General features: G+C 38.7%; 1 protein-coding gene and 1 pseudogene across 1 annotated transcript in view; one reads left to right on the top strand and one right to left on the bottom strand.

Annotated features, from left to right (window-relative positions):
* ache (acetylcholinesterase) overlaps window positions 1-23,299 on the bottom strand; it is a 51,121-nt gene extending 27,822 nt beyond the window's left edge. The window contains exon 1 of the mRNA XM_023263600.3: window positions 23,065-23,299. The gene's annotated coding sequence lies outside the window, so the exon portion shown is untranslated. The remainder of the gene's footprint in view (window positions 1-23,064) is intronic.
* Window positions 134-1,469, top strand: LOC111576453 (putative nuclease HARBI1; annotated as a pseudogene).
* Window positions 23,300-26,796: the final 3,497 nt, after the last annotated feature.

The following is a 26,796-nucleotide window of genomic DNA, read 5'->3' as shown; positions in this document are numbered from 1 at the left end:
CAGTAAACCTCGAGTTTCTCTCAGTCTCCGCCCTCTTTCAGCCACACACGCCATTTCATTTCCTCATTCATTCAGTCAACTGGCGAGTTTTGGCGAAGTCTAGTTCTGCCGTGTGTCAAAATGACGTCCTTTTATTAACGATCCAGTGGATGAAGGAGCAGAATTACTGCACAGAGAATTAAATATTCGTCGGGAGATTGTTATCAGACTGCGCATAGATGTTCTCGCATTTCCGGACAGTTATCTTTTTGAACGGTACCGTTTCACATCACAATCCATAACCTACATCCACAACCTACTCCGTCCTTACATTTACAACATCACCAACCACAGTCATGCTCTAACGTCCCAGCAGATATTGTGTGTTGCGCTGCGGTTCTTTGCAAATGGGAGTTTTTTATACAACGTCGGAGATGCAGAGCACCTCAGTAAGACAACTGTATGCAGAGCGGTCAGAAAAGTGTGTCTGGCCCTGAAACGACTTTTACCATCTTTGTGGTTTTCCCTGGACATGAACCTGTCAGAGCCATCAAGGAGGAGTTCCACAGGATTGCAGGTGAATGATGTAGAGATCTGTTAATTTTAAATCATATCCAGTTAATGACATTGTGCTGCAACCTCAGACTGTGATTAGTAAATTTAATTTCTTTTAGGATTTCCCAGTGTGATTGGCTGCATAGATGGCACACACATCCCCATCACAGCTCCCTCACATAATGAAGCTGATTATGTGAATAGGAAGTCCATTCACAGTATAAATGTGCAGGTAGGTTAGAGGTAGATTGACTATGGTTTCAAAATGTTAAAGACTGCATCATAGTTCAACATCAGTCATTCTCTGCACTGTCAAGATCATATGTGATGCTGCATACATCATTTCTAATGTGGAGGCCAAGTGGTCTGGATCTGTTCATGACTGGAGGATTTATCATGAGTCTAACCTGAGCAACAGACTGCAACGTGGTAAGCAGCCTAAAGATTTTAACAATATAATTCACTTGTCTCCCTCCTTAAATATACTCTAATGTATCCACTATACATTACAGGAGAGTTTGATGGCCTTCTGCTGGGTGACAGGGGTTACCATGCCAACCCAGGCTGATGACCTCATACCCTGACCCTGAATCAGACCCCCAACAGAACTTCAACCAGGCTCACTGCAAGACGAGAGCCCGGGTGGAGATGACCATAGACCTGCTGAAAGCCTGTTTCCAGTGTCTACATCACCTCTGGGTGACTCCTGAGAGGCCTGTGATATTATTGTGGCATGTGTTGTTCTTCATAATATTACCACTATTAGAGTAGAGCAACACCCTGCCCTACAAACTGAAGACCCAGATGATGACCTCATCCACCTGCCAGCTATCCAGGACAGCAGAGCAGTCAGAGACACCATATGCCATAATCACTTTAGAGTTTAAGTCACCATCATCACCACCACACCAAATAAAGACATGATACACATTTCATTTGGTCTTCTTTATTTCCTACAAATAAAAGAGCTAGTTTAGTTCATGTTCCAGTAGTTAACATAATTCACCTGTGACCTGCACCCACCTCTAACTTGTGCTCCAGTATTTCAATTTCCAGATCTGCCTTCTTAATCTGGCGGTCCAAGTACTGCATTTCTTTATCTGTTTTTTGTATTTTTCTCAGCAAGTGGATTTTGTATATTTGTTTTACTGGTAACTGGGAATACATAAAGGACGTTAAATTATACAGTTGCACATGAATTCCATGGACTGAACCTCTGGTGTTTACTGAACATCCATCTCACTGTGTCAATCTGTGCAGTGGAAGTTGAGGAAGCATCCTGCTGCTGTCCAGCCATGTTCTGTTAAAAAGGATGAGAATGTGCAATACTTCAGTGTAGGCTAAATGCCATTCTATATTCCACCAGAATGTTCAGAAATGTGAATTGGAAGAGAACTATCAGTAACATACCTCTGTATGCCTTTCTGGATCCCTCTCTGTAAAGGCAGCAGACACAGTTTCATCCTCTTCATCCTAGATGACTGATATGTTTCAGTGGACTTAAACTACCATTTGGCTAAATCTTTGGAGTATTGCCTACTTACAGTTACAAGGTCTGTTGTGGTGTGAAGGGGCTCCACCAGGCAGATAGTACCATCACAATCTGTTGGGCCAAAAGAAAAAAAGACCCAAAAGAGAAATGAATATTTGTATGAATATGCTTGAAAACATTCCATATATACATATACATGGGCTACACACACAGAGACATTACATTTTATAAAAGCACTTGTGTCTTGGGATGTGGTCTCAGAGGATGAGCTCCCTCCAGGGATTCCCTCAGCCACTGGCCTTCCCAAATTCTGGCTTAGGACCAGCTCCTCTGCTTCCGTTAGAGGTGGTGGTGCTGGGCCACCTCCCTTTTTACAGGCATCTCCTTTCTTTCTGTTGGCTGAGTAGAAGTATGTGTTAGTTTAAATAGGCTTAATTGTTTAACAGAACACGATATGGATACAGACATTTAGGCTATGTGCGGGGTAAAACCACTACACAGACAAATAGCCACCTAATATTTAGGCTACTTTACAATGTAAAACATGATCAAAATGAGGTAGCTCCATGAGATTATGCCGACTTCTTACCTGTTTGAACAATGTTCTTATATTTCATCTTCAGCTGCTGCCACGTGCGCTTCACCCCCGCGGGATTGCACCTAAATGAATGAACTTAATAGTCTTCCCCTGTAATATTATCGTGATTTAAACTTACGAATTGACCCGGGCAGCAATGTTCTCCCACGGCGTCTACCTCTCTTTTGCAGCTGCAGGTGTTGCACTTCTTTCTAAAAACTTGTTCAAACTCGCTATATAAGCGCATTAAGATTTCCAATTCAAACGGTGTAGTCCTCCGCTTCCTCGTTGCCATGGTGACTCGTCGAATCAGGGTTCCATTGATGCTGTCTTTTTATAGTTGTGGTGCACGCGCTTAACTCTGGGTGAAACTACTCCGAGTTGATTGAACCAACTCGAATCAGCCGTTGTGAAACCGAAAACTCAGAGTTTTCTATCTCAGAGTAGATCAACTCAGAGTTCAGGGTTAAACTCAGAGTTTGTTGAACCTGCTTCGTGAAACGGACCCCCGGTCTGTATGTATCTGTGCCACATGAACAAAAGACATGAGTGGAGCGAAGAAGACACTGGTGAGGCGAAGATGCTGTTTCTCATGCTGACAACAACTTGTACAATGTATATTACAAAACTAGTGGGAGTGAATGGTTGTGGCTACTATTTCTTGATGGCTCTCTCGTACGTAACTTTTGAGGTTATAAATGAAACTTGATGGGAGGGTGAGATGTGGCAGACATGCCCATTTGTTTTTGTCTCTAGCAATATCTAGCAATATTAAATGTCACACATAGCACCTTTAAAGACATAGCTGTGGCCTCCTGTTACCTCATGGGCTCAACCATGGACTGACATCTATGCTTTCAACTAGGATGCAAATCGTAGAAAAACAGCAAAAGATGGGCCATTTTGGTGGGCCACGTATTGTACAATCACACACAAAGTATGATGTTGGAGTGTATACATCAGCTGGAAAATGTAATGCTATTAAAATCCATCTGTTTAGGTAAGTAAATATGACAGAATGACAAGGCCTGAGTTTTTTTTTTTTTTTTACAGTTCACTCATACTGTCATATGTGAATATATATTGTATGTGTGTGTGTCTGTGTGTGTGTGAGGGATAGAGAAGGTGACATCACCAAAATAGATTCATTATTAGAAGTGAGAGAGTGTTCAGAATGAGCAGTGAAACCCCCTACCCCCACCTTTACATATCCATCGCCCATGTCTGTCTATTGGCCACATATCCTAGCTTCAAATATGGCCGTGACTGTGATATCTGGTAAATCTCAACACGGATCTCTCTCTCTCTCACACATACAAACACACACACACACACACACACACACACACACACACACACACACACACACACACACACACACACACATACACACACACAGCTGTCTCCTACCCCTTACAGCACATCTAAGCCACTCCTGTCACTCTGACAACCATACATTGCAAAACGTAAACAGTAGTTTCCAAACCAACAGGCGGAAGACAACTGTCTCCAGGCATCGATGCATATTTATAAGCAAACACAAATAAGGTATGAAGCTGTGGCCGGCACACTGCAGCAGACAAAAACAAGGAATTTTACTTCTGGCTCAACAGAGCTGCCATATAGTACACAATATATAGTCGCATCAGTATACTAGTCCATTGACTTTTTGCACAGCTTGTTGTATATTTTATTTTAAATGAATAATAACAATATCATAAGAAGAGCAATGTTTCCCTAAACCCTCCCTCAGTAAAACCTAATTACAAAATAAAAGCAGGCTTTTGTATGCAATTAAAAAAAAAATTTTAAAAATCAAACACTGGCAAACCAAACTGTGGTCAGCCGTCTCCTGTTTTCTTTAATTATCTGTAAGATGCATCTATAATGTGAATCCACCAGTGGCACTTGTAATGAATTAGACATGGCTTAGAAAGACACCCATCAGTGTCCATAAGGTCCCACAATTCACACTGTATGTCACACAAAGTAAGCCATAAAATTCAAGAAGTTAACTCTGAACACCTTTACAATAAAACTGCGGTGGGGTCTAGATGAGAATAAGATCATAAAACCATCTCTAAAGCTTTCAGTGTTTCCTAGAGTATTGTGGCTTCAACTGTTGTCAAATGGAAGAACTCTGGAATCATTGCGATTGCTCCTGAAGATGGCAGTTTTCTTAAAGTCAATAATAGCAGAGCAAGAAAGTCCTTGGTAGGGTCGCCAATTGTTTGTATTTAACAAATTTATCTTTGATTCTGATTCTGCTTTTCAATTCCAGTTCTTAACATTTCTTGATTTTGGTTCTTTGAGTTTAGGCTGTTACGGTTACTACAAGAGTAAAATCCTGCTTTCACATTAAAACCGTGACTGACAATAATCTAAAGGTAGAATATACTGTACTGTGGTGTAACATTTTTCAGCACTGAGTACTTTTACTTTAAATACCGTAGTGTATTTCCCTGACTATAGTAACATGCTTAAATCAGTTTAACATTTTCAATGCAGGGCCTTCAAATTGTGCTAACATTTAAGCCATTCATCCATTTGCTATATCCTTTCATCCCGTGGAAGGTGGTAGGAGGCTGATAAAGATAGCAAGGTCCAGTCCTGTCTTTGTAAAGCATTCTGGGGCATCACATTTGCTACATTGAGGTCATTGTTAGGAAATAGGCAGACAATTCATGCTGTTCACTTGTTAATAAAGCATACCTAGAATCATGATTTTTTAAAATAAGTGCATAACTGGAGAAACATCGCATAGCACACACACTATTTGTGACATGATGTCCATACTGTAAAACGTTTTAGTAGTTGTTAATGTTAAACTGCTGTTCTGCTTATATGTGTAGGACTGGTAATAGAACGCCATCAGTGTCTTTCTGAAACTGTAGTGTAGCTTAAATCAATCTATAAAAAAACAAACCCAAAAAACAACAACAACAAAAAACACTGATAACAGGGAGCTGTGTAGAATGTTTATTTGAAATTGAAACAGTTACTCCCAAAAAGTCATAGTATTCACAGAATACATACCAAAATATTCTGGACGCTGGTAAGAAAAATAAAATAGTGCACTTGCTTTCCATGTTTCCAGAAAAAAACAAAAAACTAAGAAAATAGTTCAACACAACCATAAAGCTGTCACCCCCAACCCCATCCCAAAAAATAGCTCAATAAAGTTTTAGCTCTTCGGAGAGAACAGCTTGTGCAGTTCCTCATAGGTCTGCTGATGCCTTGTCTTCTTCATTTCTTTAGGGGGTGGGACATGAGGGGACCTGAAAACAAAAGACAATGACTAATCAGCCACCCCAACAGTCCAATATTATCCTGAGTTTGTACTCATGATAGGAAGCAACACATCACTTCTTTGTTCATGCTTGCTGCCATTACAAAGCTATGTATGAACAAAGTCTAAATAGACACTAATAGAAGCTTATTACATCTGCCCGAATAATGAGCTGAAGCTATTAAAAGTACTTGACAACCATTCTGTAACTTTCAACGCAATGGTAACAATGACAACGCACAGAAGACTCTAAACTCACCTTGCCAACGTTCTTAATGTGCATCTGTGACTAAGTGGTCAACATTTCAGATTCAGAAATGTCACCATCCTAATGGATCACAGGAGCTGTTGAGTCCTTCTCTTGCTTCAAGCTGCTTAGTAAAGCCACCAGAGCTGCTGAATGTCTGCTTCCCAAAAATGGCTTCACAGAGGTGGAAACTTCTATTTCCACTTCATTTGTTGTAGTCCTTGATACTGATGTACTTCTTCCACAGATTTTTGGGCTTGCTTATGACCTGTGCCTGTTACCTATATACACCTCAAGGCAGAAATACTGCCATGCTATCATAAACAACCACGTCCCTTAGCTGGAGTGACTATAAACATTTGAAACTGCCTGTCAGTCAGTTCAGGCTGAAGAAGCCTCTTGGATGAGAGGTGAAATGTCTTCAAGAACCTTAAAGAGAAGTCCAGTTGCTGTCTACTGAAGCTCCTGGGAAATTAAATAAACATTAAAAAATTAAAAACAAAAAAGCTGTGGGTACATTTTCCACTGAAAAATAAATTCATGCGCCTCTATGGAAAAAGCACAACCATGGCGAAGAGTAGAGAGAACTCAAGTAGAGAGAGAAGAGAGAACTCAATCTCTTTTGTGCAGTGTAACTATTTTCAAATGCCATCAATCATAAAAAAGAAAAAAAAAATTGAATTTCTTTATTTTTAAAAATTGAATGAACCTAAAATCAACATGTTCAACACTTTTTAAAGTGCCCACAGATGTTACCACCGCTGGAAAAATGGAGGCCATACATGCAAAAAGGGTTTTACGACTTACATTTCTAAGTTATCTACACCCATGTCTTTCATCTGGTCTGTGTAAACACAGCCTGCAGTTCAGCACAGTTCAGATGAAGCTTTGAAGTTTAGTCACTTGACTGGTTGTTTCTGAATCAAAAATGGCTTCTCAGTTGTACAGTTTTTGTTTGTTACAGAATATAGTTACTACAGACATTTGGGCAAATCTGTAAATAAGATATAAAATTAAATTGATTAAATGTCACAATGTTCAGTTTAGATCTGGTTGTTTTTTTGAAAAGAAAGTAACATCTGATTAGTTTAAGGATTGTCAAAAATCTGACACCCCTTCCCACTTTTACATTTTCTTGAATGGTGTCATTTTGGCAATTTAAAAACAACAAAATATGCCTTTTAATTACACTGGTGCCTCAAACAGAATTATTTTCCAAGCTGGTCCCTATATTTACTTTCGAGTCTTACAAAACAGCTGTGATAGTTCGCATGCCATTCAGTACTCTGCCTAGGTGGTTGTTGCGTGCTCGACCCAGACAGCAATATTCTCCTGACTATTTTCATTTTCTGGAACAGACAACCAACGTAATGTAATATCGATAATGTAGTTAAAGTTGCATAAATTCTCAGGGGGCAACTCTGACACTGGGACCACACATACAAATGCTACAATAAAAGACGAGAACTGAAAAACAGGGGAGCGCCTCATGGTAAGACAGAAGGAAGGGGAAGCAAATGCAAGGATGGAAGACGGAAGGAGGTTTTGTATGGGGGAGTTGCAATTATTAATAGCAGTGACAGCTGCATGGCAGGAAAAACAGGGAGGAGGTAGAAGAGAGGAGGGCTGGTAAGGCTGCAGGGAAACAGAGGATAAGGACATTGGAAGAGCAAATGAGAGGATAGGATGAAACTAGTGAGAAGTCAGTGGGTTCAGGGAATAGTGAGGTCTGAGAGTTTGTTCATTCTCTGTATGCATAGTATATTTTTTAAAAGATTTTGTTTAGAGCATCTTGATGTTATGGCCCAGAATAAGATTCTAAAAGCAGAACTCAAATGATATCAAATAATTGGCCATAGATCCTCAGCCCTATTCCCCGAGAACTACAGGGTGGTTTGTTGGGAGAGAGAAGGTCATTTATGCTGAAGTTTGAGGATGTGAAGAAGCAGATGTTGGCAGACTGTTGACATCTGATGCTGCAGTTGCTGTATTAATGTGTTAGTTGGTGTGAACATTAGGTGCCTAATGTCTTCATTCACCTAGAATCTAATCTGACAGCCACCAGACTATTGCCAGATTTATTTTTTTAAACATAAAATTCAGTTTTTATTTAGTCTTTTTACAAAAAGCTCTTACTTTTCAACATGTCTTTGCAAATATTTTTTCCCACCCAATAAATTAATGTAATTGATTATAAGATAGCCTATTGGTAAACAATAACAAGTATGTAGGTTAACTATACATATTTTACAGAATACACATTCATCAAATAATAATAATAATAATAATAATAATAATAATAATAATAATAATTATTATTATTATTATTATTATTATTATTATTATTATTATTACTACTACTACTACTACTACTACTACTACTACTACTACTACTATTATTATTATTATTATTATTATTATTATGTGTGATTGGGGAGTGGTATTATAATGGACCAGGGGTTGACCAATAGCAACAGGTCTATCAATTAATCATGACACAGGTTTTTTTTTTCATGTCTCGTTTCATCCAATTGATGTCCTGAGTGATGACAGGCCAGATGCTAACAAGTTATTCACACCTCTGCCAGGGTGTCAAGATTTGAAGTCTCATTCCTCTTACCCCACACACCTACCCCAACCCCACCCCACAGCACAAGGTCCATTTCCGACAATCTAAGGCAGACTTGGAGTTTGCAGTCTGTGGACTGTTGGTAACTGCTGGGAACTTGGTAGGTTTTCAGCCATTCACAGGCTTTTCATTCAGTGAAAAGGAAACCCTTTCTCCAGAAGTGCCATCTTAAGGCTTTATTGAAGTTTGTTGCTGATCACATGGACAAAGAAAACACCTTCTGGAGAAGAGTTCTGTGGTCAGATGAAACAAAAATGTTGCTAAAATTGAAACTGTGCTGCCCAAAGATATGACTTAAATACTACCAAAAACCTGTGGACTGTCCTTTAGAAAGTCTGTGTCAGAAAGCCAACAAATTTAGTTAAACTACACCAAGTATGTCAAGAGGAAGGTCAAAGATACAACCATAAGCTTGTAGACAGCTACCAAAAGTGCCTAGTCTCATTTATGGTTTTTGGAGGAGTTATATGGGGCATTTTTTCTTGATAAATAACCTTATATTTAACTGCCAGGCCAAAATGCAGGAGACCTAAAGCAGCTGATGAGCACAGATGCTGATCTCAAAAACTGGCAACATTGCTGAAAAGCCTTCTGGAGGCTGCACACACTCCATGACTGCTGTTCTACAACAGATAGTTTTATACTTAACTCCTGTTAAAAATAAATGCTAATAAGCTTCAGTGGTAAGCATGTTTCCCTGTGCTTTAAGTCTGTTTGCTTAGGTTTATAAAGTTTATATCCTGACTCTACTTCCGTATTTAACATACAGTCTTCCTTATTCACTTGCTCACTACTCCCTATAAAAGACACAGTTTCCTCAATACTGAAAACAATAATAGACGTCAGACACTTTCTACTAATCATCATTTTATGTCATGACAAACAGCTGCAGAGTCACACTGATAATTTTTCCCACATTTAAGCACCAATATCAAAAATCATCACAGGGAATGTAAAAGACAGTTTTTTCACAAAACACCTTTCATCTGTGCTGAATTTTGCATTCGCATACAAAAGTGAGTCATGGCTGTACAAGTTTGCATCTATTACAAACTTAAATATCCATGACTATAAAACTTTACTACAGTAAAGACAGAGTCTGTAACAGGTCAGAATAATGAGAGATAGGAATAATGAATATAATCTTGGTTTTTACAAAATCTTAACAGGACTTAAAGTTTAGTTTCTGGCTTTCAGCTGTTTGTAGGTTCCTCAGAATATATTACATACCTGCAGCATCATGCAGCAGCAAAATCCACAAGTGACTCCAAGGCAAAAGTTGGGCACATTAACAAACAGAGCAACAACGAAAACAATTTTAAGCTGCTGTAACTTAACATTGTTGCAAGCTTTGGACAAAGGCTTAGGAAATCATAAATTTCTCAGTTGTTTGGACATTTTAGAAGCTTGTTATTAGTTTGGCTTTAGTCTTTTGTGTATTAGTGTATTACATTATGCAATATGCATTACCTGATGTGTTGCCCAGTCTTGTGTGTATAACAAACACGAACATGGCTATCTGTTACTATTTTGGGTATGTCTGTATGAAGTTGTGTAGAACGTTGAAGTCAAAGTGACCTATTTCAAAATGACACTACGCCATCACTTTAACAGACTGAGGATACCAGTAATGCTACACATCCTGTTTGAAAAGGGCTAGTATTATGTAAATCTTACTAGGTTCAGTCGACTGACATTGCCATTGTACATTTTACGGAAAAGTAACTAGGGTGCTCATTCAGACATCAAGTTGACAATTTCAGATGCTGTCAGATTATATAGGAAATAAGGAGTGATTTTGGACTGAAAAGGATCATAATTCTGTGATCATATTTTTTGACAAATAAAGTTACCCCCCCCAAAAATTCATTTTTTTAAATGCACACATGTCAGCGCTACTTTATCTTCTGATAACTTCTTAAGCTAATCCTTGAGAAAAGAGGAGAGAAAGACTACACAGAAGAGGTGGACTTCCATTGGGTGAGAAAATAAGAGAGGAGGGCATAGGGAGACACTGAGTGGAAAGGCCTGGACCTGGGTGGGGAGAAAGTGTGTCACTTCTCAAATTAGACTGAGGAATTTGTGTATGAAGTTCACAGGAGGATTGATTTCGCTGGGGGTGGGTACAAGTCATGTGTCTCTCAGATTAAAATACTGGAGAAGGAAGTCTGCATTGGTGGAAGGAAGATCAATTATTGATCTATCCGGAAATGGTTTCCTAAAAATATAGATATTTGGCCAAAGAACAATTTTGCAGCCGTTGTCTCATCAATCATTGTTGACACCACATCAAGAGCAGCAGGAAGTATGAGATCCTCAGTAATTGTATGTGGATTCTTCCACTTGGCAATTCTGTATGCGACTTTGTATGACGTTATTTGGTGCCTTCGCCGTTCACTGATGCAGCTTTTACCATGCAAAGTTCCTGCTTACAGTATTCATCAAGATTTCTCTGAAAAAAGCGAAGTGGCTTCCTGGCATGACTGGGATGTAATGTCTCCATGTATCTTCTTAACTTGTTTGGTCTCATACTGTCTGCTGCGAGAGTTTTCTGACATAATGCACATGGGTCTGTCCTCACCTCCTACCACATTCACTGTGAAGCCAAGAGCAAGATAAGCCTTGTCATACTTTCTTGACTTTTTTTCAGGAGGTTGTATCTTGTTTGTCTCCTGCTCTAATTTCCTTTTCATCCTGGTCAAATATTTCTCCATTCTCTGCAACTATGGACAGATAATCACCGTGGTGGAGCAGAATGAATTAGGGATGGTTACCATGACAGCGCAGTTCGAGCATTGTCATGCACCACAAAAAAACACGTTGGACAATAGTTTAGCTAATTAGTTCCATGTAGATGGACCTTTTCCTCCAAGTCAATCACGCCCCTTCTGTCATGCCTCTGCGCCCCTCCCAGGGCATGCCCCACACTTTGAGAAACACTGCACTAAGGGTTAGACATGTAGTATTCATGTTTGGATTAGGCTATGTCTCCAAGAAATAAGGGTAAGTCAATGCAATGTCCTCTGAAGTGATCTGAAGTGATGAATACAACAAAGTGTTTGTGTATCACCTAAAATATTGTGAGTCCTCTGAAGTGATATAAACATAATAAAACATTTTTCAAGTGAAAATCATTTAAATGTATGCAAATCCAAACCTGTTGAATGTACTGTGTAAACAGTAGGTAGCAGTGTGACAGAAATGCTAGCCAAGTATGCGAAAACAACACAGTGTGTGTAGCAATCTCCACCTGAAGTTGCCATGGTGACATTACATACAGCAGTCTCCCTGATTCAGACTGGGAATCTATTGAAATTTGGCTCACTGCACCTCTCAGACTCAGATGAGTCTGTCAAAAAATCAGAACTGCAATCACCAAGATTTTGCCACTGTAAGTACAACAAAACTTGATTGTACACAATTTACATTTCAAAAATATGGTGTCAAAACTTTGGAAAACTTCAAGTTAAAAAGAGAATAGCCTCTGTTTGTTCCTGAAAATACTGATCACATTTGTATTGCAGTGTATGGATGGTACTCTTGTCATTCTAAGGCTCCTAGCACATAAAATGTAAATCTACTGGCTTAGAGAGCTACATTGGGAGATTAAGGAATTTTTGTTTGTTTCGGCAGTAGGGCATGTAGTAGTAACAAAAATTGATTTCACATCAAAATTGCAATTTAAAGCAGCGCATTTAGCAAATAGTAAAGGCTGCAATTTAGGATATAAGAGGTGAGGCTATTGATAATGAGAAAAATGCTATACTTCAATTTAAGCTTATATAAGCACATTGAAACTTTAATGGTTTATGCATTGATCAATTTATACTATGCAGTTTCAGCATGCATGCTGTGGCTCCAGTGACATAAGTCCAGTCTTGCTCTTTAAGGATAAGGATAAGGATAAGGATAAGGATAAATTTTATTGATCCCACAGTGGGGAAAGTTCACCGTTTAATAGCATGCTATGCATTTCTGGGCACATCTGTCAGACTTTAGTGGAGTCTCAGGTGACAATGCTTTAACATGTTTTAATCCATTACACAATGAATAATAAACTTAGGCTTGACTTTAAAAAAATATAATCACAAACCAAATCATAATCTGCAAACCTGCCAAAAAAATCGCATGTGCACACATTTGAACACTGAATAACGACAGCACAGGTAACTAATAAAAATCTTATGACCATTAATTATGGTGTGAGTATGGAGAACGGATCATGCGGCAGCAGGTCACACTGCGTATACCTGCATTTAAGCACAAGGCAAGTGTAATAACTGTTTTAAATAGGTGTAACTGCAAATTATCCCAACATGGAAAAGGGACTGATCAGGATCCAACAGTACCTGTGAACATTTCTTCACTTCAGACAGGTGAACTCTCACACAGTCACAGTTTATCAGCTGCATTTAAATATTTTGTCACATTGCAGAGGTCCTCATGTTGAGACCTGAGCTTTAAGTTTCACTGTTTAACGAATCAGAAATAAACTGGGCTGTTATTAATTTTGTTGTAGTGTGTTTTTGCATTATTATGATTTGATACACTTGGTTTATAGAATTCCAATATTGCATGCCCCCTTTTTTCCATAACACATTGAAACACTGTTTTGAATGTACACCAATCAGGCAACATTATGACCACCTGCCTAATATTTTGTTGGTCACCTTTAAACTGCCAAAACTTCTCTGACCCAGTGGGGCATGGACACAGGACCTCTGGGGATGTCCTGTGGCACCGGAATGGTGGCAGTGAATTCTGAGGGTCCTGTGGGTTGCAAGATGGGACCTACCAAGATCAGGCTTATCCTGACACATCCCACAGATGCTCAATAAGATTTAGATCTGAGGAATGTAGAACCTCAAGGTTTCTTCCTGATAAAAGGGAGTTCTTTCTTGCCACTGTCGCCTTAGGACTTGCTCTGGGGGCTCAGGCTATATGGGTTCTTTAAAGTGAATTGAGAAAATCTCAGTTGTAATTGGCGCTATATCAATAAATTTGATTTGAATCGAACCCGGGTGAACACCTTAGCTCTGTCGTGTTCCCTGGGCCACTCCTGAGCAGTTTTTGTGTTGTATTGGGGTGCATTGCCCTGCTGAGGGTGGAAACTGGCATCAAGGACTGATGTTGCCATGGGGGGTGGGGGTTGCTTGACCTGCAATGTTCAGGTGGGTGGTACATGTCAAACAACCACATGAATGGCTCAAGGTTTCCCAGCAGAGCATTGTATTATAACAAGATGATGGATGTTATTCACTTCACCTGTCAGTGGTCAGAATGTTGTGGCTGATCGGTGTGGGTGACAATGAGGTGAGAGTGAGAGGGCATTGCTACAGGCCCATAAGGAAAAATGAGGGGGCTCATCGCTTTCATGTTTGTCAGTTGAATAGTTCTCTAATATTGTAATTAGCATCAAGTTTTCTTTTTTAAGTGTTTTGTTGCAACTGCAGAGGCTTTGATATGTCCCACAAAGTTCCATTGTGGTTCTGTGTGTTTCTCATTGTGACTCCATTAACTTTAAGTTGTTAAAATCCAACAGGCAACTTTGTGGATGTTTTTAAACACTGAAAGAATTGACTTGTTTAAGGAAAATAAAGACAAAAAAATAAAACAAGTGTAAACTGTAATCTTGAATTTTATATTTCACTACACCTTATAGATATAATTAAATGTACAAAAGTGCAGCAACAATATTCCAGCGGTACCTGCAGTACTGAAGTGCATGTCATGTTCCTTCTCTTCTAGGAAAGTACCAGTCTAGCACCCAGAGAAAACATTAATGTTTGATCATTTCATATTTTTATGATGTATAGGAGTATTGACTTTTGTTAATTGCTCATTATTATCATTATAATATATAACTATACATACATGCAGCTATTCAATGCTGCCAGAGGAAGTCTGCACAACTTAAAATGTTCTTCACATTGGCATGTACAGCTTTTGGATTGTGATTAGAGCAAAGACATTTATTCATTTTTTTCCTTTTTTCCTTCCTTCTATATATTTTTTTTTATCAAATGTGTCAATAAAAAAGGTCATGTTAACAATTGTCCTTGTACCTTTAATGTTAAAGAAAAAACTAATCCAAAGGCATTTTACTCATGGCAAACTAAGCTACAAGTTTTTAAAGAATGTTTTACAAACATTAAGTTCAATATTATCCATGAAAATGTAATTACCCTTGCCTTCATGCAAAAGCCAAGGTTTAAGAAAAGTACAGGGTAATTCAATATATAATTTTTAATAAAACCAGCAAACATATTGTTAACATAGCACTTCTATTTACAGTTCATGTGCACAGTGCCAAACACAACTAACTGCAGTAATAAATAAAGCTCACCTAAAAAATATGTTACTTAACTGGATGAGCATGCCCATCCCATGTATGGCACACCTTCACCAATCTCTACATAAATTCTTACAGGGCTAATAGCCTGGGCCATTGGGGTGTCCTTAGGGCTGGGAATAAAATCAATTTTATCGATTTATCGATTTTATAACTAAAATCGATTCTTATTTTACTAACTCGAGTGTTTTCCCATTGATCTGATATATATTTTCCCCGTTAGTTTCTTTTTTCGCGTTTCAGGCTTCACTTCACTCGTGGGCTTCCGTAGCGCGCCCCGCGCATTGCACAGTAAGAGACAACATGGCTGCCCCCGCGAGTAGAAAACAACTCTGTTCAAAGAAAGGAAATTGGAATTCTGTCATTTGGAACTGGTTCGGATTTGATCCAAGCGACGATCAACAGACCAAGCCGTGCTGCAAAACTTGTTTTAAGACTGTAGCAACTGGAAGTAGCAGCACGACAAACTTGTTTCAGCACTTGAAAAACAAGCACCCAGATGAGTGGGAGAAGAGCAAGCGGCTTCGACATGAAGACGGCACCCCGAGCACAGCTCCGCCAAAACAGACAACACTTGTTGAGAGATTCGCCGTGTACCGTATGACAAGAGTGGAGCCCGCTTTAAGGCAATTACAGAGGCCATCACTTTGTATATTGCCACAGACATGCTTCCCATTTATTCCGTGGAAAAGCGAGGCTTCAATCACTTGCTGAATGTTTTGGATGCGAGATACACCATACCCAGTTGAAGATATTTCGCTGATGTGGCGCTGCCTCAATTGTATAGTAGTACTCGTCAAAAGATCCACAAAGAGTTGGAAGAGGTGGCTTTAAGCATTTTTTTGTCTTGCACTTTTTTTGGTAAGTGTAGTAGTAGTGTTATAAATCATAACATTATTTAATTTCTTAATCATTGTAAAATTTAAGCTATTAAGTTCTCTTGCACTTTTTTAAAAACTGGGTTATAACTTGAATTTTGAATGGCAAGGCCTTGAATTGTTTGCAATAAAACAAACTTTTGACAGAATATCTGTTTTTCTCAATCACTTATAAATGCATAGAAAAAAATCGAAATCGAATCGAATTTTTTTCCAAAAAATCGAAGATTTTTTTTTTTTGGCAAAATTGCCCAGCCCTAGGTGTCCTCCATTCTAAGCTGAGTAGATTTCTTCAGTGAAGGAATAATGAGTGTTGCCCTGCCTCTGACAGCATCTTCTCAATCTAGAATCCCTTGTCAGTCACTTTTTCTCTGAGTTAAAGTAACTGAGAGAGATCTGTGGTTTCTGAGTTATCTCTGTATCTGAGATGTACGCTGTGTACAGTTTGAATACAAATCTGACAATCCCACACAAAGAAACAGGGAAAATTTATCAAAGAGTGGAGATTTTTGCAAAGTGCCAGGTGCTTCTTGTGCCATTCACTGTGCCTTGGACCAGTACACAAGTCTTGAAACAAAGGGATGAACTCATTCTATTAACTGTTAAGACCCCGTCTGAGCTGAATCTTGTGTTGTAATGAAAGTACTTATCCGCATTAAAAAACTTGATAATCAGCATACAATCCCTCTTAATGTCCGCTGCTGGATTTCTGTTTCTGTTCACAAAACTTGCTGCTCCAACTCTTAAATTCTCTGGGTGGCACCTTCCAGTTAACCTTAAGGGGAGCAAAGAGCATATACCTTGAGGTATCACTCATCCATCAATGCATTTTCACTCAGCCTTCATTGCTGGGTGCTGTTTGTTGGTAAGCTTGTCAGTAATTCTTGACTGTTCTTATGGGGTGAAGCCCAGAGCAATTACATTAAGTTTACAATGTCACGTCTGGCTGCACAGTGGCTTGGTGATTAGCACTTTTGTCTGGTAGCTAGAAGATCCCTGGTTCACGGTCCGGGAAGGCCGGAATGCAGGGATCTTCTACTGTACTGCTATTCGCATGCATTGCTGTGAAAAGGTCTTTCTCACATGTTGCACACTGTGTGATGACAATAAAGGAATTCTATTCTATTCTATTCTATTACATTCCTCTATCTACAAATAGTTCAGAAATTTAAAAAATTATCTAAAACAAAACAAAAAATAAAAATAAATGCTCACTTCATGGTGGTTGTTTTGAGATTTGAAGAGCATTTCTGTGACAAACTCTGTGGGACTATTTGGGTGCCAAACAAAGAATAATAAAGAAATTTAGTCATGTGGTGTGACTGCACTTGTGCAGCAATCTCACCATCAATAAATCATCTTCAAAGTCATCTGCAATTACTAAATGGTAATGGTAAATGATCTGCAGTTAAAAAGCACCTTTTTTCATGTTACAGGACAGAATGGGACAGTGACCGAACCTTGCAATTAGTCAGCAACTCCCGGTTAGATCTGGAAGACCTGGGCCACAGCAACCCAAATACTGAGCAACGATAATAAATTAATATTTTGCATTTGGTATATAAATGTAAAAAATTCGAAAACATGGATATGGATTGATAAAGCCAGCAATGTTCCACGTCCCATGTCTTAAAAGGGCTTAAGATGCTTACTGTCCAGACCTGTGGCAAAAACTATCATGAGTACCTGTAACATTCTTCGAAAGTAAAATTAATTTGAGGTATCTGTTTTACACACACATATATATATATATATATATATATATATATATATATATATATATATATATATATATATATATATATATATATATATAAAAATAAATATATAAATAAATAAATAAATAAATAAATTTAAAAAAAAACATGACAGACATGTTTCTCTAGCAGAGAGACAACCATAATGCCTTGATGTCATCACTTCTCTTACTATTAGTTACATAATCCTTATTAACGAAGTAGCATGGTTGGGGATGGCAGGATTCTTGCAATCATATGCTGTTAATATATAACATAATAATATATCACATAATATGTAATGTATATCAATTCCAAATATGTGTTATCTGTTTCCTTGGCGGGCTGCACAGTGGCGTAGTGGTTAGCACTTTCGCCTTGCAGCAAGAAGGTCCCTGGTTCGCGTCCCGGCTTTCCCGGGATCTTTCTGCATGGAGTTTGCATGTTCTCCCTGTGCATGCGTGGGTTCTCTCCGGGTACTCCGGCTTCCTCCCACAGTCCAAAAATATGCTGAGGTTAATTGATTATTCTAAATTGCCCGTAGGTGTGAATGTGAGAGTGCTTGTTTGTCTTTGTATGTGGCCCTGCGACAGACTGGCGACCTGTCTAGGGTGTCCCCTGCCTTCGCCCGAGTCAGCTGGGATAGGCTCCAGCCCCCCCCATGACCCTAGTGAGGATTAAGCGGTGTATAGATAATGGATGGATGGATGTTTCCTTGGCTACTAACAAAAGGTACCGATCCACCCTGACAAAAATATTTAATTTCTTCCCTAAGAAATGCACACACAAGCAGCACGGGACTTATACAGAAGCACTCTGAATATGTCTGACATAGAAAAACATCATTACATAATATAAGGTTCTAAGCAGGGCTTAGAATGGCAGAGAATTGATAAAAAGCTTACAGCTAACAAAAAAAAAGGCTACAAATAAAGTCTGTAATAACCCACCATCAAGGCTGGCAAGCTCTCAATGTTTCACTAACTTGTGTCATGAACTGAACTGAAACCTTTTGTCCATAAATGGTCCTGGACCTTGTTTTCAGGAAACCCCAAAGGATTAATCCTGCCTCTATTAGTGTCAGGTTACATAGGGGAAAGATTCTCAAAGTGCCTGGCAGTACATGCTCTTTCTGTTGCATCAAAACATCTTTAACAATGGTTCCTAAATTATGCATTTAAGTAAAAATTTAGGGATATCCTGCATTTTCTGTTCAAAGTCAAGTATCAAGTCAATTTACTGCAACTCTCTGTCTGTTTCTATGGTAACTAATGGCTTGCAACTCCTCTAAATAACATGACAGATTGACCTGCTACCATTAACTTGCCATTATGTCATCACCATCAGACAGAAAAACACTGTTCGCCCCATTCTACTCTCCCCTCATGTAACACTGTTTATACTTTTGAACTTATGTTAAGATGTATTGTTATCTTAATGTGATACACTCTGGTCAACCACAACATTAAAAACAAGGACAGGGTAAGTGAATGACATTGATCATCCTCTTAAAATGCAATGTACTTCTGGGAAAACTTAGGTCCTGACAGTTATATTGACATTACTTTGACATGTACCATCCACTTAAACACTGTTCCAGACCAAGCACACCTCCTCATGGCAACAGAACTCCCTGATGGCAGCGACCTCCCCTAGTAGGACACTGCGCCTTGCCACACTGCAGACACCGGAGGAACACAACAAAGAGCCCAAGGTGTTAGCTTGGTCTCCAAACACTCCAGATCACAATGATGTGAGCATCCACGGAATATGATGGAATAAGCCCACAACACCACCCAGAGGACCTAAAGGTAGTATTACCAACCCCCAGCGAAAGATACCACAAGGTAACCTCAGAGGTCATGTGTCCATGCTCGACAGTTAAGAGCTATTTTGGTGGCAGACGGAAAGCCTACACAGCATTAGCTTTTAAAGTTGTGGCTGATCTATCACGGTACCTTATTTAAGAAAATTGACAATAATCAAAGTCAAAGGGTATGTGCATAAACGCACCTCAAAGTTTGACCTATTAGTGTGCTCAAAGCGCAGACATTAAACTTGGTGATAAAAAAATCATGAGATTGTCTCTAATCAGTGTAGAAAATTTTCCAGCCTTAGAGTTCTAGGGTCTGCCAGAAACACTAGATAGATACTGTATGCTTTATATCCTGTGAGTTTTCTATTTGAGGCAACTTATGAAAATGGAAAATTGCTCTTGCTTAGTAATTGTACATTCAAAAAAAAATTAAGTTCACTTAGATTAAGAAATTGCTATAATGAGTTAACAAATGTTTGGCATGGACTAGTGATTTCAGAGGCAGCAACCTAAACGTGTCTTTAATCGAATTTCCGCCATCACTCAATTCTATTAAATATCCTTCAGTAATAATTTGATGTGAATGACGTCAATATTTTTACACAGAGAATGGCGTTTCTGTAACAGAAGCAGAAATCTAAAATATTTTTATGATTCAAAGGCTTTTTGGCTCCAGATGATGGCAGAATGTCAGTGTGGAGAATCGGCCAATACAGCACATAGTCTTTTTTTTCTGTCCACTCCTACATGAAACTCTTCACTATTTGCTGTCCTAACACTTAAGCCACCCACAGGCTGTACAGGTTAAAAGTCAAGATGCATATGAAGCACTGCCCCTGCAGGAGTCTAATGTGCTGTGGAAATGATCAAATGCAAAACCCATATCTATTGCTATAATTAGAATACAATTTTCCTGCTCAATAATGTGATGACAGCTGTGATCACATTTATATAAAGATTATTTACTGACTAAATAGCGAGCTAAATAAATGACAGCCACACTTACCTTTGTTGTCTTGTTGTATCCCAGGCACTCTCAAACTGTTTATATCAAGTAAGTGGTGATATACAGTGTAATAAATAAATAAATGTGTGTATCTGAGGGGTTAGGTAGTGGTAAGAAAAGTGATGGTGGGTTCAGTAGGGGATGGAGTAGGGCACAACTGTTCCAGATATGGCCAGGATATGTCAGAAAATGTTTGTCTTTGTTTTGTTTTTTTACCTGATTAGATGAAAAACAAAATTGACACTGAATTGTCCTAACAATTACACAGTTGATCGAAGCAACTGAAATAGAGGAGAAACACTGGGCTAATACATACACAGCAAAGCATAAAAAAATCATCCTGGGCCAATGACACACCAAGTGAGTGGATGTGTTCTGATAGGACCGTAGCAGATTTAAATAAGCTAAATATATAACCAGCAAAGACTCAATCCATCATAAATCATCAGTTTTGTAGAACAACTTCTGCTCAGCTAGCTCTAATTTGCTGTGCAGTTACAGTATCACACATTGTAAGCATCACATTACTATGGTAACCCAGTATCTATTCACCTGGTAATGCGTAAATTGCATAAAAATGTAGTTTTTATTCTGGTCAGATCACCTTGGCCTTTTGTTAAGGGTTGCTATAACAGATGGCATCAGGCTAGTCATGCTTGTCTGCATCTCAGGGTTCTGTATCTATGTCCTGAGGGGAGGGAATGAGGTATGTGTTCAGCGGGTGTGTTATGTCCAGTTCTATTATGTTTGCAATTCGTGTAATGGCCCTGTTGTTTAATTCTGTGAGATTTGGTGTGGGAAGACCGATTATTTTGGAGGCTGTGGTGGTTATGTGTATGAGTTTGGTTTTGTTTGTCACAGTGAGCATGTTATAGAAGCAGGTGGAGCTGTACAGGAGGATGGACTGGATGATGCTTTGATACAGCAACAGAAGGAGATGGAGGGCAAATACCACTTTAAATAGCAGTAGTTTATGATAAATAAATTTCAAATGGATCAGAGGTAGTCGAGCAGAAGGCCCCTGAAGATTGGGGATGGAATAACCCTTTAGCTACATGATAGTAGCGTCTCATCCCGTTCCAACAATATACTCTGTAGAGCAATTCATGAAGATTTGCATCTTTAGTGGGAAGCAATGACTTTGGGCGTGATCACCACAGACAGAGTAGAGAAGTCAGAAAGTATTGACCGATTTAGTGACACATTGATGGTTTTGGTCTCCTTGTTGGATTTGTTGACAATACCCAGGAATAAATAACCACACTGGCCATATTCTTTCATTTTCAAAGCTTGTCAAAATGCAAAGTGGTGCAACAGACAAACCACAGTGTGATATTATCACGTGTGCAAAAATGTTCAGCAACTGCTACTGTTTGATACTGAGAAAATCCAGTATAACCTAGAGCAATGATTTGACTTTGGCAGTATTTCCACCTAGAATGCAGATAAGCAATGTGCACATTAAGCTGCCAAAACTGCATTTACTGTAATAATTTACAGGAGCAACACATTCAGGCTACAGTGTTCAGGCTGCAGCTGCAGAGTGGGAGGAGAAAATTATCCCTTTGTTTTTCACAACGCGTGCGCGCGCACACACACACACACACATACACACAAACATATCACTAACCAACTTCTAGTGAGCTAAGTCACACCTTGACAGCCATTCAGAAATATTCCAAGGAACATGTCAGCAAGGCCTAATAAACACCATCAACAGCCTTTACAAATCTGACACTGTTAGCATGTGTTTGAATGTATGTAACGAAACACTAATAACACAGTGACACGCGTCTCGCCATTAAGGCAAGTAACACATCGCTTTCCCCAAACTGTCTCCTCCAGCTATAACTTTACACTTACTATATAAGCTGACCTGCTGTGTTCAACCACCCAGCCAGTTCATTTCACCATGTCGCACAATTAAATTCATTATTTGCGACACTTCAGTCAATGCACCTGTTCAGTGCAATTTTACTGTCATTCTTACAAGCGTGTGGGAAGTATAAAGAGCAGCATAATTAAACTTAGGGTACAATTTCGCTAAAACTAGCCATTTCACTGCGGATATATGTATACCGAAATGCCGCACTACTCCTGGCAATTTACCCACAAGCCAGCCTTAAACTGGAAGCGTATTAAATGGAGTTTGGCCTTACGCCCTGCCAATGTTAGAGAACCGCACGCACAGTAGCATAATGTAACCTGGCATTGGCTCTGTGGAGACCATAAAATGGCTCGTAACCGTGGCAAAATAGCGTCCATGTAGCAGAGATGAAAGAAAATCTCACGGATAGTGCACCACATAAATATCGCATATGAGTGCACGAGCTGCGTGATTTTGCGGCTCGTGCGGCTTCAAGAGAGGATGCAAGATAATATAATATTGCTGAAATTCATTGTGTCAAGATTTTAGAATAAGAAATGCCACTGTATACATGCCAGATATTAACAATATTACCAACTACGTAATATTGGCTGAAAATAATGCAGCAGTGTTTGTCTTACCTCGTTCTTTGAAGAAAACCCCAAACGACGTCTCTGCTAGCTTATTTCTTCCTCTCTTCCCTCCGCCCGGACAGCCAACAAGGCACGCAGTTTGTGGGCAACTGAAGATGTTTCACGGAGGAGAGCTGTCTCCGGTCGGCTGTCAAAGACGAAACGTCAACAAATGCCTCCTACCAGCTGCAGCCAGTTCACTATATATTCGCTCGGCCAGACCGTGAAGCTGTGCGACAGTAGGGGGAGACTGCTGCTAAATAAATATTCCTTGTAAACATGGTACCGACAGCTCCTCTCGCGAGAGCACTTGTGATTCTCCTGTCAAAACAGAAATGGAAAAGCTTTGATACCAAAATTCTGTCACGCCTGAGGTTTGACAATCAGTAATTATCCGATGGAAGAAAAGACAAGACAGTAACTGCACCAGTTCAGTTGTTGTGCATGAATGTTATGGCTTTAATCAATAAATAGACAAACAGTATTAATATTACTAATATTCAGTTTCAAGAAGCATAGCCAGCTTCATAACAGTTAAATAATAGCAAATTATCACTTGTAAGCAGATTAATTAACAACACAACATATATATATACATATATATATATATATATATATATATATATATATATATATATATATATATATATATATATATATATATATATATATATATATATATATATACAGAGAGAGAGAGAGAGAGAGAGAGAGAGGTAGATAGATATAGATATAGATATACTATACTTGGTGCATCCGGAGTCTGACTGCATTTCATAGACCACTGACTGTGTTGTACATTCAGCATCGCTTGTGATTTAGTTATTTTACACAGATTGGCTCTTTAGAGCTAAGGTTCAAAATCAGGCAGATAAGATTCAAATGAGGTACGCAATCCTTCTCTCTACAACACAAGTGAGATAACTGGAATGGAAATGTAATTAATTGACTCTTGCATGGCATATTGCAATGTAGTATTTTTCCATGATGTTATAAGGTACAATGCAAAAAAAAACAACTGCAGAAAAAATTATTAACTTTATCAGTAGCATATGGGCAAAGCTCCAAAAGCACACTATCCAACATTTCAAATGCACATAAATTGATAATGTTTCTTGTCCATCCTTTTCTCATACACAGCTCTGTTGCCTAAACTCCAGACCCCCTGTTTGTTTCTGTAATAAATTTGAGGAATCCATTTTTAAACTGCAGCATCCTTGGTGACATTGCTAAGGTTACTTTGTCAATTTGTGTTCAAACAGAAAGCCAGGCAAAATTCTTCTAATGCCATTTTCAACAATACAACTGTAGGACTGCTTAGTTCTCCTAAATTACCTGTATAGGCATTAGCTGTAAGATACCCAGGAATAGATGCACCTATGCACCATTGTGTTGGTGTGCATTTGTCCAGATCAACCTGACTAAGAGCTCACCAAAGACAGCTCCATCCTTTCTCTTTTTACATATATGATTAAAACAGATTCGATTTGCGTCTTTGTCTCACACTTGAATGGCCAGTAATGATGTTGGTGAGTTTTTCTTTAAAAATTTTAATGTTTTTCATTTACTTATTTTATTTCATTTTTTTGGTACAGGGAAAAACTCTTTGATCTCTCTTTTTCTCTTTTCCCCTCACACACTCACACACACACACACACACACACACACACACACACACACACACACACACACACACACACACACACACACACACACATGCAACATATTGTCAAGGAGCAACAGTTGGGTTTTATTGGCATGAGAGACAACCACTGTTCTGCAATCAACCCCACAGGCTTATACAGCAAAAGTCATGCACAGAACTGTAAGAATGTTGTGTTTGTGTCTTCATGTTCTGTAGGAGTTGGCAAATAAGCACAAAACAGTTCCTGGCATTTCCAGAGAGCAAATAGTTCCATCAAAAATAAAATTAAATCACATCAAGAAATGAGTATTTACATTCACCCTGAAAAAATAAAGACTTTCTTGAAATGACAATACTGGTAAAATAATGAAACACTTAGAGCACTCCAAAAATATGAGCTTTTCTGTAGTTTAAATCAACTCCCGTTTGAAACAGTTTTGATTCACTGCACCAGACACAGTATGATGCTTTGGAAAAATAGCATCAGTGAAAAGATGTCTGTGAAAATTTTCAGTCCCATACAAACCCCATTGCACGGGCACTACCACAATTGGTCGTTCTTTAACCAATAGTTTTCTGGTGGTTCATTTATATTTTTAAGTATTACTGTAGTAGCTAAGTGTGGTTGAAAATATGTCCAGTGACTGTAAAAGCAAAAACATTTAGTTCTACACTGTGTATAGATAAAGGTTGTCTGTGTGAATGTTTCAGTGTTTAGTCATTAAGTTCTTGAAATTCATTTTGACAGTGGCATTATAAAAGAACAACATGAAGCTTTTATCCAACCCCAAGAAGTTAAGTGCTCATGGAAAAGTGTTCAGCTAACTCACTTGATTGATTCATTTATTTAAATAGTCAAAGTCAATGATTTCTTGCATGTTATCAGAAGAAATTTTTAGGGAGGGAAGTAGAAACACATGATAGTGTAAATGTGGAAATGGGCCAGCAAACATTGTATCAAGAAATTAGATGACAATGCTAGTATTACGCCCTGGGGCTGTTGTCCTGTCAGTGGAACTGGTGCTTTGCACAAAGCAAATGGAATAATGACGGAGTATCACCTATACATTCTTCCGGAAAACCTAAAATCATCAGCCAGAAAGTTGGGTCATGGAACATGAAAATGTCCAAGCAATACAATAATCCAATGCACACATTTTTTAAAAATGGTAGAGAAAGGGATAAATCAGGCTAGAATTAAAGTTTTAGACTGGCCTTCATAATGTCCTGACTTAAATCACTTTGAGAATCGGTGGACTGTGCTGAATAAATTAGTTGGTGCCAGAAATTCAACAAATGTAGTTAAACTGCACCATTTTGAGGTGAAAATGGTCAAGGGACATTTAATTGAATATTGACATTGCTGTATGTATATTTTTGACCCAGCAGATGTGGTCATATTTCTAGAGGACCTATAAAAATTTTATGAAAGACCCAAATTAAAGATTGTTTGTTGCAACAAAGATTTCTGTCATGCTTTATTTATTTGCACAGATACTGATTTATTTATTTGCACAGTTTCTATAAATTTAATTTTTGAGTAATCTGAGATTGGGAAAAATGATCATATTCCATAGCAACACATATTCTTTAACATTTTGTCATATTGAAGCAATGTCATTTTACTTAGACTCAGTAGTGTTTTAAGCTGTGCTCTGAATCAAACTGGAATACTTGAAATGCTTTGTGCACAATTGTAAGCATACTTACCTGAAATTTGGTTTAGATTTGGTATCTTCGTTCTGTCCTCCAAATGCCCAAAGCATTGTACGGCCATAGCCACAGAGCTATAGCACTCATTTTAAATGCTGACATCAATATTTACCATGTGCTCGGTATAAAATGGCCAAAAGGGTTGAAGATGAAGGTTGAAGGTCATCAGCAGAACCATAAACCTCAGAATAAGTAGTGCACAGATAAGAGCTAAAGTCACAGGAAATGGAAACACACCCAAATGTAAACTGGATTGTGATCGGAGTCAAATATGTTGAGGTCAGTTTTGTAGGGTTTAAAGACTCCAAAATCCCAAAATACAGCAGCTATTCCATTGATGCCCCCTATGAACAACTAGGCCCACTGACAATGGAGCTGTTGAG

This window comes from Amphiprion ocellaris, chromosome 23 (assembly GCF_022539595.1).
Source record: "Amphiprion ocellaris isolate individual 3 ecotype Okinawa chromosome 23, ASM2253959v1, whole genome shotgun sequence".
NCBI classification, from domain to species: Eukaryota; Metazoa; Chordata; class Actinopteri; family Pomacentridae; genus Amphiprion; species Amphiprion ocellaris.
This window is presented reverse-complemented; position numbering and strand designations above follow the sequence as displayed.